This window comes from Mustela erminea, chromosome X (genome assembly GCF_009829155.1).
Source record: "Mustela erminea isolate mMusErm1 chromosome X, mMusErm1.Pri, whole genome shotgun sequence".
NCBI lineage: Eukaryota > Metazoa > Chordata > Mammalia > Carnivora > Mustelidae > Mustela > Mustela erminea.
Genome location: NC_045635.1, coordinates 79,912,589 through 79,927,942, shown reverse-complemented (window position 1 = coordinate 79,927,942; position 15,354 = coordinate 79,912,589). Strand labels below are relative to the sequence as shown.

General features: G+C 34.5%; 1 pseudogene; it reads right to left on the bottom strand.

Moving 5' to 3' along the window:
• Positions 1 to 244: 244 nt before the first annotated feature.
• On the bottom strand, positions 245 to 2,599 carry LOC116583346 (annotated as a pseudogene).
• Positions 2,600 to 15,354: the final 12,755 nt, after the last annotated feature.

Here is a 15,354-nt window from a genome sequence, read left to right as displayed (position 1 = left end):
AGAGAGAGGAGGAAGCAGGCTCCTTGCTGAGCAGAGAGCCTGATGTGGGGCTCGATCCCAGGACCCTGGGATCATGACCCGAGCTGAGGCAGAGGCTTTAACCCACCGAGCCACCCAGGCGCCCCCAAGTTTATTTCTGATACCAAAACTTGACAGCACACAAGGGGAAAGAAAAGCAACAAACAAGGAGCAGCAGATAAATTTATCCTGCATGCCACTTTCAGTCAACAGAATATAGCTCTCTAGATAGCTATGTTTGGAAGGAATCTGACGCTTCAGCCTCACTCAGGGGAAAGACCATTGCAACTGATTAGCAACATCAACATCTCACTCAACCCAGAATAAACCAGTGGCACCAAAGTTGGCCGTAAAGTTGGCATTGGCTATATCACCAGAGCCAGTAATGGGGCCAGTGAAGGTCTGACAAAATATGGAGTGGGAATTTGGTGGTATCTGGCCCAGAATTTAAATGGGATTCTAGACCAGGGATCACCAAAATCTCTTTCCTCATCCTAGGTCAACAGCACAAACTCAATGTCATCTCAGCTCCAGGGCCCAGTTTACAGCCTCATCTCTAATCCCCATGCAGGTTTTCCCTTTCCACTGGTCCTCAGGCCAAGCTTCAGCAGCATCCAGAGCAGCCAAGGCCTCATCTGCAGTCTCCATGAACTGTCCAGTCCAGTCCAGTCGCAAGGATCTCTCATTGGAACGTCTATCTCAGTACATTTATTTCACTAGTTTCATGGTAGGAATGGAGCCCCCAGGGGAACTCACACTCAGGAAGGTTGCCATTGGGCACTCATCTGTAATCCAGGAACTTTTGCTTTGAAAAATCATTAAGTGAGAAGTTTTCATAGATCTCCAAGGAGAGGAGACTCACTACAGAAAACAATCCCACCTTGTGTAGTGCTTCCCAAAGGACAGCTACACTGGCATGATTGACATTCATGAAGATGATGCTCTCATATCACTATGATAGTGTTATTGGGCTTGGGTGTGTCTTTGGTTGTCCCCAGTATGCCAGCCAGAGACTTGAGGTTACTGATAAGAATATACAGGGGTTCTTCTTTGCCAGTCTTCTTCAGTTGAATCCCAAATTTCTTCTCAGGATAAATGGTGTATTCATGGATGATGTCCCTCAGCATTTCTGAGTGCATGATGGGCACCTTGGTGTAATTTTTAAACATTAGGTATTTAACCTACTTATTTGTTCTTTCTTGAAGAAAGGCCATATCTTGGGGATATGAAGTACTCAGTTCCGTGAAGCATGCAAGGTGGGAGAGGGGTACAAGTTCTGCCAGTCAGATGAGAGTGACCAGTCAGTGGGAAGTGACCAATCAGCTGGTAGAAGCCAGTCTGGTGGTAGGGACCTGTCAGGAGGGCTTTACCAATCTGGAGTACCATGCCAGCCTGGGGGTTCTGATATCCAGGTGGATTCTCAAGCCAGGGGGTTAAGCCAGACAACCATACCAAGCCAGACAATGGGGTTCTCAAGCAACTGTGTTTTGCCAGATTGGTGGGGTCTGTATAGCTTGGAGTCTCTGATATACTAGTGGGGTCTACCTGATGGGTTCTGATAGGCCAATGGGGTCTGCCAACACACATTGGGGGGAACACCATGTGGGTTCTGTGTAGTAACTGGAACTGGTACAGACCTCCAGGTCCCTGTAGCCCATGGAGTCCCCCTCTGATCCCCACTGCGATTCTCATCCACATTCAAATTATTAATCTTATAGGCCCTCTCCTCCTGAATTATAGTCTTGGACTCCATAGTCTGATCCTGGAAAGCAACCACTGGTATCTGTGCAACTGTACCATCAGACTCAGGGATACCTATGTTGGTCTGTACTTCAGTCTGGGAAACGGCCATCTTGGCTTGGTTAATATTCTGGGTCTGGGTATCAGTTCTTGGAGCCTTAAAGGTATCATTTCAACCCTTAAAGGCTGTCTTGGGCTAAGTGTTGACCATCTCACTGGCCCTAAGAGAGAGAAAATTTGTAGGTGGCATTTGGGCCCACCTTAGTAGTGGTGTTCTAGGTCTTAAAGATCAACTAGGACTCATTAGCAGTTAAATTACAGGTGTCTGGTATCTGGAAAAATTTTAGGCAGAATTTGGACCCTATGGGCTGGCATTCTGGGATTTATAGCCTGCCTTAGGGAGTGCATTGGGTATCTCCTTGATACTGAAAGCCTGAGAGAAATCATAAGTACCATTTGGGCCTTTTGTAGTAGTGTTCTGAGCCTTAAAAGATGTTTTGGACCTAATGGCAGCTGTTAAACCCTGGGTATCAGCCATCTCAGTGGCTGTTGGGGGCTGTTGGGGGCTGTTGGGGGCTGTAAACTTTGGACACTAGCATTTAACCCAGCTTCTGTGGACTGATTGGTAGGTGGCCCCTCCAAGATCTGAACTGCCCCCGTCAAGGTCTATATATGTAAGGTACTGTCTTCTACAGAAGTCTCAGCCTAGAAGTAGAGGAGGCCCACACCACAGTACATTCTGTGAGTCATGGCTCCTGTCCCTCTGGCAAGAGCAGAGCCTTGTCTCAGATTCCAGCCCCAACCCCTTTGTTTCCTCCCTTCTTCATCACTCAGAAGATCAGGATTGTTGTGCCTGGCTTTCTGCAACCACACCCTCTCCTTGTCCAAGAGAAAATGGCAGTACAGCAGCCCAGAATAGACATCACTCTGAAGGGCCCTAGGATTTCTGGAATGAGTATTGGCTTTAACTTAGTCACCAGCTGTAATAGCCCTTAATAAGAGAGTCAGACTTTCCTTTGAAGCTTTAAAGCAGGGTGTTGACTTCTCCTTTCTAGCTATGAAAGTCCTACTTGGTATCTTCTTCCAATAGAAGGCTCTTTGGAATATCTGTTGTTCAGTGTAGTCAAATTCTTTAATTATCTAAGCTAGATCTTCTGGAAAACTTGCAGCTTCTACATCAGCAATTGTTGTTTCACCTTGCACTTTTATATTAAGAAGACAACTTCTTTCCTTAAACCTCATGAACCAAACTTTGCTGGCTTAAAACTTTCTTCTGTAGCTTCCTCACCTCTCCTAGCCTTCATAGAATTGAAGAGACTTAGGGCTTTGCTCTGGATTAGACTTTGTCTTAAGGGAATGTTAGCTAACTTGATCTTCTTTCCACACCAAAAGTTTTCTCTATATCAACAATAAATCTATTTCTCTTTCTTATTATTGGTGTGTTTACTGGAATAGCACCTTTAATTTTCAACAAGAAGTTTTGCTTTACATTTACAACTTGGTTAACTGATACAAGAGGATAGCTTTTAGCCTTTCTTGGTTTCTTGGTTTTTGATGTTTCTTCCTTACTAAGCTTGATAATTTTAAGCTTTTGACTTAAAATGAGAAACATGTGACTCATCATATCACTTTAACACTTAGAAGCCATTGTAGGGTTATTAGCTGGCTTAATTTCAATATTGTTTCTCAGGGTATTGGAAAAGCTGAGTAGAGTGAGTGAGATAGGGGAATAGCCAGTCGATGGAGCAGTCAGAATAGACACATAATATTTATTATGTTCACCATCTTATATGAGTGTGATTTGTGAATCCCAAAGTAATTACAACAGCAACATCAATAATCAGAAATCACCATAACAATATAATAATAATAATAATAATAATAATAATAATAAAAGAGTTTGAAATATTGTGAAAATTACTAAAATGTAACACAGACATGAGATTAGTAAATTTTGGAAAAAATGGCAGTGATAGACTTGCTCAGATTACCACAAAATTTAATTTGTAATAAATGCAGTATCTTCACATTATAATTAAGCAAAGAAGCATAAAACAAGGTATGCTTGTAATTCCAAAGTGGAACCTTGTTTTGTTTAAGAGAGGTTCCTTTTAAATCATACCGATGGCATATATTGAGTGGTTATCTTTTAATTCTACTGCAAAATCATTTCTTTTTCACATTGACAAAGTAGCTTATTATCATTTTTTTAGGGAATACTTAGACTGTTCTCAGAGATTACTTAATTCACTGGTTGTTGTGCAATGTGACGATAGGTCCTGATGTGTTAAGTGTGCTTAGGAAAGGCTTGTTTCCTTTAAGGTTTTTCATTACACACTTTGTACCACCCACACCACTTATAAATTTATTTTTTAATTACGAAGGTAATCTGGAAAAGACCTTATGTGTATATGGTGTGCAGTTACGAGTCAAACCGATAGATGGATTTCTAATCAAACTTGCTTCTTCAAAACAAAACTATCCTTTCTATCACCTTCATTTTGTTTTAAAAAAATTGCAGAGACAAGTCAAGCATGTACAAGTCACTGGTCAACTTTCTATTTCTCAGCTAGTCAAAAATGTCTCCCATGTTTTCATTTATTATAAATTATTGTGATCAGAAAAGGGCAAGTACCAACAATAATTAGTTCCTCTGATTAAAATAAGTCAAACCTCACTAGAACTGAATGAAAAAGCACCATAGTATATTTTTTCCTGAAATGCACTAACCTCATTCATATGAAACTTATCACAGAATTTATTTTGATATAAATACACATCCATTTTATTAGCAGTTACTGAACCACATACTGCATTAAATGTATTCTATGCACATGGAGAAGTTAGGTAGCTCAGAAATTAAGTAGCTGTCCTATCTTGTGATAATATAATTTATCTCTCTGAAAAATAAAGAGGTCATTGATGACAGTAATCTGAGATTCAAGAAGATAGTTGTTGAAAGTAGTGGATAAAGATTTAGGGCCTCATTCCTAAAAGAGGAAGTGTTTCATTTCAAAGACGATTGAAAGGAAATTGCCAGGCCTCATGTGATTAACATTGAACTCACTATCTTTTTCCTCTTATGCTCAATTTATGCATATTAAGTCATTAGTCCTCTATTATTGTAAAAAAATGTTTGTTTATTGGTTGATGAGAAAATATATTCCTTACAGGTGTCCATTAGTTTCCTTCCATAAGAATTTAAGTGAAAACACATTTTTCACTTCAAAGTCTAAGGCAGAGTTCTCAATGCCTTAGTGTTAATGCCTACAGCATAACTGTTCTGAAATACTTCTTTATTTATGCTTTTCTAAGATACATTGAACATATTATGGGAAAATACATCTGTGGAATATCACAGCAGTCATTCAGTTTCTGCTGGTAATCTATATTAACATTTCAAGAAGACCACATTCAGAAGTAGTGTTATAGGGATACTTAAGGGAGCACTTTTGTCCAAAACAGGAGAGAAAGTAATGATAACAGCAACCACAAAAACAATATAAGAAAAAGGAAATTTTAACACATTAATTTAATTTTGCATGATGCTAAAACAATGGATTGAAAAATAAGAACTTCAGCTAATCTGTTGTTTGCTCATTCTGCATGATTATAAATAACAGAGTCAACAATTTCCCAAACATTGACTTAACTTGCCTCCTTGAATTCCAGAATAGATATATTTTGTTACAAGTGAGTATATACAGAAGGGATAAGAAATTATACTTTCAGATTATTTTGGGGTAACATTGAATCAGTATCATTCTCCATAAAAATGGTTAATGATGTATGCTTTGTGTATACTTACTCTATAATTTAGTGCTTTTGGCACTTCTCCACTTCCACTTATTCCAGATGTGTGATTCCCAATGTGGATAATCAAAGGTTATCCTTTGAAAATAACTGGTCAAAATATTACTTAATAGACACAGAAACAAATTTGTAAAATAAAAAAAGAGCAATATTTTACTGCTTTTGGTAAACTCTGTTATTTCATATGGTGGCCAATTAAAAATTTCTTAGCTCTATCTGGACACTCTCTGGACCTATCCAAATGCATACAAACCCACCTTCCTACACACACACACACACACACACACACACACACACACAAACACACACATAGAAACATGCAATCTTAATCACATAGTGTAACTGCATCAGAAATGCCATATCTCATCTACAGAAATAGATATAATCATTCTATGCAGCGTGTAGCAGTAACTCCTGCTATACCTCTTTGGGCAGTTAACTGTTCCTATACTGAAAACAAAACAAAACAAAACAAAACAAGATTTATCATGTGATTGAAAATACCATAAAGAACAATAAATTTCTTAAGCGACTCAAGGGGAAACAGTACAAAAAGTCAGGCAACAGGAGGTCCGGCTTTATTTGCATATGTTTACAGAAGTGACTAATCAGGACCCATTTAGCTTCAAGTGGCAAGAACCAACTCAAATTAAGTTAAATTAAAACTGAAAATATAATAAATTCATATAGCTTAAAAGGGTGCTGGAGAAACTATAAATGGATAGAGGAACCACAGAAGCCAGGACTTCAGAGTCTAGAAACAGAGACAAAGATACTAATATATACAACATTAATATAATGTGTATATATGTATACCTATATACATGTATACATATATGTGTATGTATATATACACACACTAATGTTTGTATGTATGATATATACTAATGTTATAAGTGTGTACATACATGTATTATATAATACATATATACATGCATATATGCATATGCATATATTATGTAATACATATATATGCAGTATATATATAATATATCAATATATATGGTATGTATATCATATATCTATATACCAATATAATATATATGATATTTAGTTCAAGCTTAGTATATATATTACATATATATATTTTATATATTTATATATATTTATTATAAATATGAATATAAATATAAAATAATATAAATTTATAAATAAATATATAAATATATTTTATAAATAAATATATAAGTATATTTATTTATATATTATATAATATATTTTATATATAAAATATAATATATTTATATAATATTTTATATGTAATATATTATATATATTTTATATATAAAATACCTCTTTATATATTATATATTATATATAATTAATTAATTTGATTGTTATATATAATTACATTTTATATTTTATATTTTATATGTGAAATATATAAATATATTTATATACATTTAAATATATTTATATATATTATGTATATATGTTTAATTTCCTGGCAAATCTATATATATGTAGTATATTTTGATTTGCCAGGAAATTTTCATTTCTGTTGTGAAATATCTGGTATTGTACAATACAAATACACTGTGACATTGCTTTACAGCTGCTTGTAATATTAAAGTAATAATAAAGTGCTGAGTGGTGATTCTTTGAGTGCATTCAGTCTAAATCTGTGAGGGAAAGTAAAAACGAACTGGAGGCAATGGAGGTTTCTCATTAAGTCAGATAAACATTTATATGACTCAGAAAGTATTAAGTTGATTAAGGAACTTTAAACAATATCTAGCCTTTAGTGAGTGTTTGATAAAAACTAGTTTTTGCACTGTACCTTTGATAACTCATCTCATGTATTCCTTAAATCCCCCCAAAATAGAAAGTTTCATTTTACAGCTGAGGAAATTAGAATGCCACGCAAATATTGCAAGGTCACACAACTTATAAATAAATGAGGCTTTCTCTCAAGTCTATTGTGTTATACTCTTGTCAAAACAGTGTATTATAGTAAAATTTTAAGTTATACTACTATTTGTAAATTAGATTTGCTTATATAAATAAATTTAGAATAATAGCATGGATATCTTAACATAAAAATACTTTTATCTTCAGTATTGATATTTATTTCAAGTTTAATGATGCACAAAAGTAAACCAAAAGTATAAGTAACTCTTTCAAACTGAAGAAATACATTTTACACTATGACCAGAAAACATATGTTTTCTATTTATACAACTGAAACCAAAATTTTATAAAGCAATATTTACCTTATCACATGTGATGTACTTTGGTATATCATATTCAATTACTTAACAGTAATGATGGCAATGAGCTATTAAATTGATTTCTTAATCCATTAATGGGTCGTGATCCATGTTTTGATAAATACTCATTTAGACAATGGTGGTTGAAACAGTCATGCCTACTTCTTTTTAGTTCTTAAGCATAATTGGAATTTGTGTTTATTAATTTCAACCAAAAAGGAAAAAAAAAAAAAAGAAAGAAAGAAAAGAAACCTAAAGCCCACACTCTAGAAGGTTGTAGTCAGGATTCACTCTACTTGGCAGAGGAGACCTGCAGTAGCAGCATCTCACAAACTGTCCCCTCTAGCAATTTCTCTCCTCATTCAATCATCCTTAACCAGCTACAACCCCAAATCATTTTTCTACTTGTCTGGAAGGTAACAGGTCTTTTGCTACTTAGTTTCTCATTAATACTGATCTTAACCAAGTTATCAAATTATATCCAGTAGAAATGGAAGTTACACAACAGGGGAAGAAGGCGGCGTTACAACAAAGTTTGACACCCCCCCCAAAAAAAAGCCAGAAACATATAGCATTAAATACTTTGGCTCCTATACATAATCTCAGGCCACTGGTGTCAACAGTAGACTATAATTATAAATGGTAACTACTATAGTAGAGAAATTATAGACCTAAGTAAGTGTTGGTGAACCTGTTTTGCCTGTGTTTTCTTAATGTTTTGATGGACTTGCTATAAATTGTCTCTTTTAAAGTTTCCATGAAGGCAGAACAAAAACTAGTTGGTATGAAAGTTTTTTATTAAACCTTACAAAAAGCATATGTTGAAAAATAAATGGTGGCTAATTCAGTATAACAACTTTTCCTACAATTTCAAGCTACATTTTAATATTTTGGGGTTAATTTATTTTTTTTTAAATATAAATCACAACCATTGTTGGAGGATAAAATGGTGATACTGGGTATATAGCTGGTTGGTGGTTTATCCAATAAAGATACTGTTCTTGTTCCCTTTCCCAATCCATATCTTCCCTAGATTGTTTTTCAGTGTGTAAAATAAAATATGACTAATAATATATCATTAATATTTGATTCATTTTATGAATTTTATTGAATTTCTTTTAAATCATGATTTTCTTCTATGTTTAAAATTAAGTACCATGTTTGAATACATAAAAGTACTAAATTATTTTAAAGAACAAGATCCTGAACATTTGTTTTCTGAAAAATGGTGTGGAATAATAAAGTTATATTGGCTTTTATCATATAAAAATATTTAATAAATAGCTTATATAGACCATGATAGCCATGCAGTCAAGCCCTGTAAAGACAAATGAGAGAACACCAAAGGCTTTCTGGAAGACAATGATTTTATTGCACTGAAACCTAACTACCTACCATTATACATGTGAAGAATTACTTTCAATGATACATAAAAAGTAAACCTCCATTTCATAAACAGTAAACTTTCCCACATGCAATACAACAATATTATTAGTCTTTGTCCTTCCCTAAAATTATTTTGTTAAGAATAAAGAAAACAGACAAATTGAGGTTTAACTGTAAGAATTTTTTCAAATCTTTATTTGACCTTGAATTTTTATCTTTTATACCACATTCTTTTCCTGTAGAAAAGTACACACATAAGGAAAAAAGAGACCCATTAGCCTCTTAGCCACACAAAACTGACAGAAATCACCAAAGAATCCTACATAAAACAAGAAAATAGTTATGTAAATCATTTATATAAATAAATGTCTACTTTCACCTCTAATTCCAGGAAGACTTGCAGTGTTGACTGAGGCTCCAGGTAAAGAAAAATCCCTTCCCACATGATAATATCTATTGTTCCTAATGTAAAGAAAATTACTAACTCATTTAATGAAGATGATCTAGTTTTTCTTTCTTTGGAAATAAGGACTCATTATTTTTACACATGTGATATTAGAGCTTCTGGTCTTGGCAACTTCCAGATTATGTCAGCACCTGCTGAAAGTAGTTAGTAAATTAGAGGAATATTGACAATTTTTTAAACATCTGTGATTGCTGTAACTTGTCCTAAGACATGTCCTAAAAAGTTCCTCAAAATCCATGACAAATCAATATAAAATGCATTTAGTGACTTGATTGTTGTTATTCTGATTTTCTAACTGACTGTTTATATATTCTTTTTTTTTCTTTTCTTAGCTCCAGGGGACAGAATTTACTTTATTTTTTGGATAATTTCTGACTTACAGAACTATGGCAAAAATGGTGCAGAGAATTCCTGTATATCACACACAGAGAATCCCATATAACTAATATCTTACATTAGAATAATACATTTGTTGCAGTTAATAAATCAATATTGAACATTTTATCAATTAATATCCAACCTTTATTCAGATTCCCTTAGTTTTTATCTACTGTCTTTTTTCTGTTTTTGAAGATCCCGTCAAGGATACCACAGTACATTTAGTTTTCATGACTATTTAGGTTACTCTTGGCTATGACATTGTCACAAAATTTCTTTTTTCCCCCTCTATACAGTTTTAAAGAATACTGGTCAGATATTTTGTAATTAGAACAAATTAGAATGTGTTCAATTTATTATTATTATTTGATTGTGTTTATTTGTTTTGGGAGAGAAGACCACAAAGGTAAAGTGCCATTATCATTGTATCATATCAAGGTCTTTCTTTCTTTCTTTCTTTCTTTCTCTTCTTCTTTTTTTCCTCCCTCCCTTCTTTCCTTCCTTCCTTCCTTCCTTCCTTCCTTCCTTCCTTCCTTCCTTCTTTCCTTCCTTCCTTCCTTCCTTCCCAGTGTTAAGTACTACCAGATTCTCCATAATCATCATATATTTTCTGCCCCAGTCCTATAATCAGCCATTTCTCCAAAAGCCTTTTTCCTTTTATTGGGGAGTGGTCTTGGAAACAAATCTGTGTGTGCTCATTGCTACTAGAATGCTGTTATAGCCTCTCTTAGCTGACAAAGAAAAAAATATATATATGCATGTATAATAATTATATTATGGATAATACACATACCTATACATTTTGTACATATATCCATCTATATCTATTAAGCTACTGATGTCTTCATCATCATACTGACGTCTCCAACTCTAATCTATTACTTTATGGATTATTGTAGATTCCTTCCTTGCTTATTTGTAAATTTCCACTAAAACAGATACCTGATTCCCACCATCAATAGATTTACTTGATTATTAAATTCCAGTACACACATATTGCAGTATCTGAATTGATAACTCATATCCTTGTAGGAAAATTTTTACCAAGTACAGTGTTCATGTGCAGTTACTTTTGCCTTTAGTTTTACAGACTACATTATTTCTAAAGTTACTTAGGTCAGCAATATATTCTTTTACCCCTTCAGTGAGATTTTAAAATACATTTGTAATACATTTAGATTCTTTTGACACATTTTGCATTCCATCCTGGAATGTATACATTAAGTATTATTCTTTGTACTGCAAAAATTGATTGGTTTTGACATATGTCTTGTATTCATCATTATGGTACCATATAAAATAGTTTCACTGCCTTAAAAAATCCCCTATGCTTTACCTAATCAACATTCCTAAACACCTGACAACCAGGGACTTGTTTACCATCTCTGTAGTTTTGTCTTTTCCAGAATGTCTTAAAATTATAATTGTACAGTTTATTGCTTTTTCAGACTGGCTTCTTTTTCTTAGCAATGGGCATTTCATAGTCATCCATTTTTTTTTCTTTCATGTCCTGAAAGATCTTTTGTTTTTATCATTGAAAAATATTCCAATGTATAGGTGTATCAGTTTGTTGTCTATTCATGTAGTGAAGGACTTCTCTGTTGCTTCCAATTTTTGGTAATTACAAATAAAGCTACTAAAAGCATTCATGTGCAGATTTTCTTTCTGGACATAAGTTTTCATACCAATTTGGTAAGTGGTATGAAATCACCATGAAGTGCAATCACTGAATCATATGGTATAATTAAATTTAGTTCGGAAAGTAACTGCCAAATTATCTTCCAAAGTAGCTGTATGATTTTGCATTCCCTTCAGTAATGAATGACAGTTCTTGTTGCTTTGCATCCTTGCCAGCAGTTGTTATTATCAGTTTTTTTATTTTAACCATTCTTGTTAATGGGTTGTAATGGTATCTCATTTTTACAATTTGCAATTCCTTAATGACAAATGATGTGGACTATCTTTTCATACACTTATTTTATACCTCTATGTCTCTCTTTTTTGTAATGTCTTCATCTGAATTTGATCCCATGGGATAAAAATGTCTCATCTGTTATCTATTTTCTGAAATATATTGTGGAAAATTGATATCTTTTTTGTTGTTGTTGTTAAACATTTGGTAGAACTCACCAATGAAATCAGTCGAACCTGTTGATTATATTTTCAGAAGCTTATTGTTTTTTAAAATATTTTATTTATTTACTTATTTGTTTGGGAGAGAGAGAGAGAGAGCGCATGAGAGGGGAGAGGGTCAGAGGGTCAGAGGGAGAAGCAGACTCCCCACTGAGCAGAGAGCCTGATGTGGGACTAGATCTTGGGACTCCAAGATCATGACCTGAGCTGAAGACAGTTGCTTAACAAACTGAGCCACCACTTGCCCAAGTTTATTAATTATTGATTTACTTTCTTTACTAGATATAGTTATAGATACTCAACATATAGTTATAGATACTTGAAATATAGTTATAGATGTCACACATAGTTACAAATATAGATATATTTGGATTATCTATTTCTCCTTGTGTGAATTGTAGTTTGTGTCTTTTAAGGAATTTTTTTTATCCAAATTATCAAATTTGTGGACATAGATCAAATTTATAGTGTTTCTTTACTATTTTTTTAAAGTCCATCTATGTCTTCTCTCACTCTCTCTCTCTCTCTCTCTCTCTTTCTCTTTTCTCACTTGGTTAACCTGGCTAGAGTTTTATCTATTTTTTTATATGTTTTCAAAGAACTAGATTTTGTTTCACTGATTTTCTTCTGTTTTTGATTTCATTGATTTCTGCTCTGAATTTTATTATTATTTCTTTCTGCTTTTTTAGGTTTAAAGTGTTCTTCTTTCTTCAGATTTCCTAAGGTAGAAAATTATATAATTAATTTTAGATATTTGGTCTTTTCTAACAGATGTATTTAATGCTGTAATCCTCCCTCTAAATACTGACTTTTTGGCATCTCTCAAGTTTTGATAAGGTGTCTTTTAATTTCCATTCAGTTTAAAATATTTTTAATCTCCTGAGATTTTTTTTTTTGCCCCATGTGAGACTAGAAGTGTGTTAAGTTCCAAATACTTGGGAACTTTCAGCTATTTTTCTGTTACTGATTTCTACTTTAATTTCAGTGTGGGCTGATAACATACTTTGTGTTATTTCTACTATTTTAAACATTGGTAAAGTATGTTTTATGGTCCAAAGTATGGTCTATCTTGGTCAATGTTCTATGCAAGTTTGAGAAGAATGTGTATTCTGTGGTTGGATGTAATATTTTATAAATGACAAATAGATTCAGTTTATTGATTGTGCTATTCAAGTAAACTGTATCTTTACCAGTTTTCTGCCTGCTTGAACTATCAATTACTGAAAAAAGGATGTTGAATTTAACTATAGTAGATTTCTTTCTTTCTCCTTAAAATTCTCTTAAGTTTTTGCCTCATTTGTTCGTAGGCTCAAACACATTAATATTATTAGTTTTAAGTTTGAGAAACATCACTTCAGAAAATTATATAAAGATACAAAATAGTATTAATGTGAAAAAGTAATGGAAATAAATAAATTGTATCATTTGGTTTACCTAAATTCATTGAAAATTACTGAGTTCCTCATTGTGGGTTTTCTTTTTCAAGAGTTATAAAAGGTTTTTGTCACTCCTGGTGGTTAATATTCAGACATATTCCTTAACTGCATAGCCTGCCCTCCCTCATTTTTGTCTTGTTTCACAAATACAGTGATTTCTGGTCATTTTCTTTAAAATTAAAAAAAGAAAAAAAAAAACTTCATATGTGGGGCATCTGGGTGGCTCAGATGGCTGGGTGTCTACCTGACAGGTCATGGTCATGATCTCCAGTTCCTGGGATGGAGTCTCATGTCAGGCTCTGAGCTCAGTGAGAAGTTTGCTTCTCCCTCTCCTTCTCCCTCTCCCTCACTAAGGGCCTATTTAGCCAGAGTGATTTCATCTTGGTTAATCAGTGATTTTGTTTATGAAATAAAACTTAAACTGATCCTGCTCCACCACCCCCACGGGAAACTTACTTAAAAACAAGTCCAGGAAACCAGTAAAATGCGGTGACCAGTCCTTCATAACAGAACCCAAATAAAAGGATGGGTCAGGTCAGGTGGAGATAACAGAGCCCGAATGCAAGGATGAGTCAGGCCAGGTGGAGACATCCAATCAATGGAGCTGGCATACTGTCTCCCTAGCTACCAAGGAGTGTGGACCCCACCTTTTGGGAGCCTTTTGGGCGCCAATTCTGACCAAGGTAATAGGCTAGTTCAAATAGCTACTATCGGGTAAATTGTAATTCAATTGGCCACCCAATTGACCTAGCATGACTATGCAACTTTCTCTGTGTGTTACAATCTCATTGGTCACCTGTGTGGGGCCAGGCTCAACCACATGGTGTTTGCCCTTTAAAAGTTAGTCTGTAAGTCTGGGAGGACTCGATCTCTCTGTAAGAGGCGGCCCTGAATGGTCGGTCGCTTTGATCCTCAGTGCTTGCCATGAAATAAAGCTTTGCTTGACCTTCACTTTGTATCAGTCTCGGTCCTTTGATCACGGACCTAACGGTGCTGTTTCTCTCAAATGAATTAAAAAACAAACAAACAAACAAAAAACCCATCATATGTAAGAATGAAAATATCCTTCCCCTCATGGTTCTGAAATAACACTCCACTAGAGTTACTTTCTCTGGATGATAGTCCTTTGTTATAAAGAAATGTCACAATGCGTACTCATACCCTCCTACTGTCAAAGCCAAGAGGTAACTTTTCTAATAGTATTTTTGGAGGTATCACTCAAAAACATGTAAGACTACTGCTCCCAAAAGTTTATCATTCTCATGACATTCAGCCTCCCACAATTTATAAAAATTACTAAGTGATCTTGATGTAGTTTTGGAATATATGTGAGGTCTGGAGCTGATAACCAAGAAAAAATTCTTGAGATGTCTTTGATGCAAAAAGGTGATTTCATTAAAGCACTGGGTCAGGACCTGTGGGCAAAAGGAGCTGCTGCACTGGGGTTGTGAGGGACAATTGATTATATATTTTGGGGTTGGGGGAAGTAAAGATAAGGGAAGTTCTGAAAGGATTTTCAAATGTTAAGGAAGACTGACAAGATATAGGAGGCCTTACTATTGTCAAACTAAGGTTGGTTTTCCCTCTAGCAAAGCTTTAACAGAAAGACAGGAACTTCCTTCTGAAAGTTAGGTTATTAATAAGAATTTGTTTCTTGTAAATCACTAAGACCTTTGTAAAACCAGGGAGTGTCATGTTTTGCAGGACTTCAATCTCTATAAATGAACATTTTTTTTCCCTTCCCTTAGCTTTAGGGCAGCCAGGAGTGCCTGAA